Source organism: Arvicola amphibius, chromosome 5 (assembly GCF_903992535.2).
Source record: "Arvicola amphibius chromosome 5, mArvAmp1.2, whole genome shotgun sequence".
NCBI lineage: Eukaryota > Metazoa > Chordata > Mammalia > Rodentia > Cricetidae > Arvicola > Arvicola amphibius.
The window spans coordinates 64370514-64374455 of NC_052051.1; positions in this window are offsets into that span (position 1 = coordinate 64370514).

Sequence of the window (3942 nt, forward strand, 5' to 3'; positions counted from 1 at the left end):
GTAAAAAAAAAAAAACTATAGAAGACAGAAGAAAAAATTCAGAAGCCATAAAGTGAGTATTTTGACAAACTCCTTTAAGAAAAAAAAGACCAAAATTTAAAATGTGCATAAATGATATTGCCATTGAAGGTCTGATCGATATAGGTGTGGATATAACAATAATTTCATTAGAATCTTGGCATCCAGTTTGGCCCCTTCAGGATGTAAATGATCATTTATTATGGATTTAACTCAGGCAAAGCAGAGCATGACATGGGTAGACTATATAAAATCAAAAGGAAAGAGAGGTATATTGAAACCATACATGGTTAACATAGCAATGAGTTTGTGAGGATGTGATTTATTACTTATATACTTAGAATAACATTCCCCAAATCTTAGAAACAAACCATAGACTAATTTTTTTTTCAGGGAAAAATATTACATTATAAAAAACAGTCACTGATCATTTGGGTTGTTCAATAACAGGGCACAATACCTGCTGATGTTTCTAAGGCACCAAAAGACCTTCCTTTAAAGTAGTTGACAGAAAAACCTGTATGGGTTAAGCAAAAGCCTTTAACGATAGAGAAACTGCTGGCTTTAGAACAGTTGGTACAGAAGCAACTAGAAACTCAGCATATTGAAGAATCTCTTGTAATTTTCCTGTATTTGTTGTAAAAAAGAAATCTGGAAAATGGAGAGTGGTACAAGATCTAAGAACTATTAATAAGGTGATTCAGACAATGGGCTATTGATATAGATATGAATAATTTGCATTGGTATGGATTTTAAGGACAATTTTGTTATATGTATATGCATATTTCTAATCTTGATTAAGGTATTGTGATTGTGTAGTTCATTTAAAAATGTAATGTTTAATTAGGAAATATAGGTTGTTAATGGATAATCATCAATAATAGTCAAGTTTGTAGTCATGTTAGATTTTCTAGATATATAGAGATATATTTCAGTTAGATAGGCATTCTTCATATCTTTCAACGACTACAGAATAGGGCATTTTAAATGTTTTAATAACTTAGGGCAGCACCAATCTACTTCAAGAAATAGATGGGCAATGAAGAGGCTCCTTATGGAGTTTGATAGCCATTCAGGCATGAAACTGCTCTTGCCTGGACTGTTACATAAACTGGACACAGAGAACCCTCAGAGAGGGGACTGGTAAATTTTCCTAAAGGTGAGATGGTCTTTCAGGGTTACTGATTCATGAAAGAGTCTGCGAAACATTCTGCAGGACACAGGAGAATGTGACTGAACTCTCTTTAGAATTTCTTGCTTCATGATGTCTGCTGGATACTATGGGTCTGTAGGCCAAGATGGATGCCCCAACAATACAGAGAAACTTTGGGTGACTGTCCAGACAGCAAGATGTCTCTGTCATTTCTAGAGTTTTGAAAGTTGCTTATTTCTTGTTTGCTTAGGTAATATTATATCCTTCTGGAGTCTTTGATGGAGTTGAAAAATGGATAGTTATAGTTTTCCTTAGTTATGATAAAAGATAAAGTAGATATAAATATTGTAACAGTAATTCTTGCATTATAACTGTTTTGCTATATTTAATTTTACTATGTTAAAGTTAAAGCCTTTCTTTTTTGTTTAAACAGAAAAAGGGGAAATGATGGAGGAGGGTCATCTGTCTATGTGTTACTTTCATTGGTTAATAAAGAAACTGCCTTGGCCCTTTAATAGGACAGAAAATTAGGTAGGCAGAGTAGACAGAACAGAATTGTGGGAGAAAGATAGCAGAGTCAGGCAGACGCCTCAGGAAGTTGCCATGAGTCTACGACCCGAGACAGACACAGGTTAAGATCTTTCCTGGTAAGCCACCACTACGTGGTGCTACACAGATTACTAAATATGAGTTAAAGCAAGATGTGAGACTTAACCAATAAGAGGCTTAAACTAATGGGCCAGGCAGTGTTTAAAAGAATACAGTTTCCATGTAATTATTTAGGGTGTAAAGCTAGCCAGGTGGTGGGATGCAGCTTCGCAGCTCTTTTCTACAGGCTATCTACAATCTTGCATTTCTTTGTCTTTCCTGTTATCTAAAAAATGGCCTCTTGTTTTTCCATATAAAGTTGATTATTGTTCTCTCAAGGTCTGTAAAGAATTTGGTTTGGATTTTGATAGGGATTACATTGAATTTGTAGATAGATTTATAGAAAGCCCCAAGTTATTAAAACATTTAAAATGGTAGAACTGCCATTTTTTACTTTGTTGATCCTACCCATCCAGGAGCATTGGAGATCCTTTCATTTTCTGGTGTCCTCTTCAATTTCTTTCTTCAAAGGATTAAAGTTCTTATCAAATAAATCTTTCACTTCCTTGGTTAGTGTAACCCCAATATACTTTTTGGTATTTGTGGCTATTGTGAAAGGTGAAGTTTCTCTGATTTCCCTCGCTGCTTCTCTCTCCTTTGTGTATAGAAGGGCTACTGATATTTTTGAGTTGATCTTGTATCCTGCCACATCACTGAAGGTATTTATCAGCTATAGGAGTTCTTTGGAAAATTTTTTGGGGTCACTGATGTCCACAATTATATCATCTGCAAATAATGAAAGTTTGACTTCTTCCTTTCCAATTTGAAACCCCTTGATCTCCTTATGTTGTCTATTGCTATTTCTAGAAATTCAAGCACCATGTTGAAGATATATGGTGAGAGTGGACAGCCTTGTCTTGTTCCTGATTTTAGTGGGATGGCTTTGAGTTTTTCTCCATTTAATTTGATATTGGCTGTTGGTTTGCTGTATATTGCTTTTATTATATTTAGATATGGTCCTTGTATCCCTAACCTCTCCAAGACCTTTATCATAAAGGAGTGTTGAAATTTGTCAAATGTTTTTTCTTCATCTAATGAAATGATCATATGTTTTTTTTCTTTTAGTTTATTTATATGATAGATTACATTGATAGATTGAACCGGCTCTGCATCTCTGGGATGAAGCCCACTTGATCATAATGGATTATTATTTTTTTTTTTTGATGTGTTCTTGAATTCGGTTTGCATGCAAATGGATGGAAATAGAAAACACTATCCTGAGTGAGATAACCTAGACCCAAAAAGATGAATATGGTATGTACTCACTCATTAGTGGACTCTAGCCATAAACAAAGGACATTAAGCCTATAGTTTGCAAGCCTAGAGAAGCCAAATAACAAGGTGAACCCAAAGGAAAACATATAAAGATATATAGATTCTCCTGGAAATTGGAAGCAAACAAGATTGCCGGGCAAAAGTTGGGAACATGAGGGTGGTGGTAGAGGATGGGTGTGGGGTTTGGGGAAGGAGAGAGGGGGAGAGAGAATGGAGAAAGAAAAGACTGGAGAAAGCTTGGGGGAGTGGGAGGGTGGAGATAGAGGAAGGGCGGATATAGAAACAGGGAAGAAAATATCTACATTAAGGGAGCCATTTTGGGTTGACAAGAGACTTGGCTCTTGAGGGGATCCCAGGTGTCCACAGGGATATCCCCAGCTAGGTCCTTGGGCATCAGAGCAGAGGGTGCCTGAACTGGCCTTGCCCCACTATCACACTGATGTTTATCTAGAATATCACCATAGAATCTTCATCTGGCAATGGATGGAGATAGAGAAATAGGCCCTCATCAGAGAAATGAACTGAGATCGCAAGGTCCAGTTGAAGAGCAGAAGGAGGGAGAGGATGAGCAAGAAAGTCTGGACCAGGAGGGGTTGGTCCACCCACTGAGACAGTGTGCCTGTTCTAATGGGAGCTCAGCAAATCCAGCTGGACTGGGACTGGATAAGCATGCTATCAAACCAAACTTTCTAAATGTGTCTGACAATGAGGGCTGACTGGAGATGCCATTGATAAAGGCACTGGGATTTGTTTCTACTTCATGTACTGGCTTTTTGGGACTCTAGTCTATTTAGATGCAAATCTTCCTAGGCCTGGATGTAGGGGTAGGGCCTTGGACTTCCCACAGG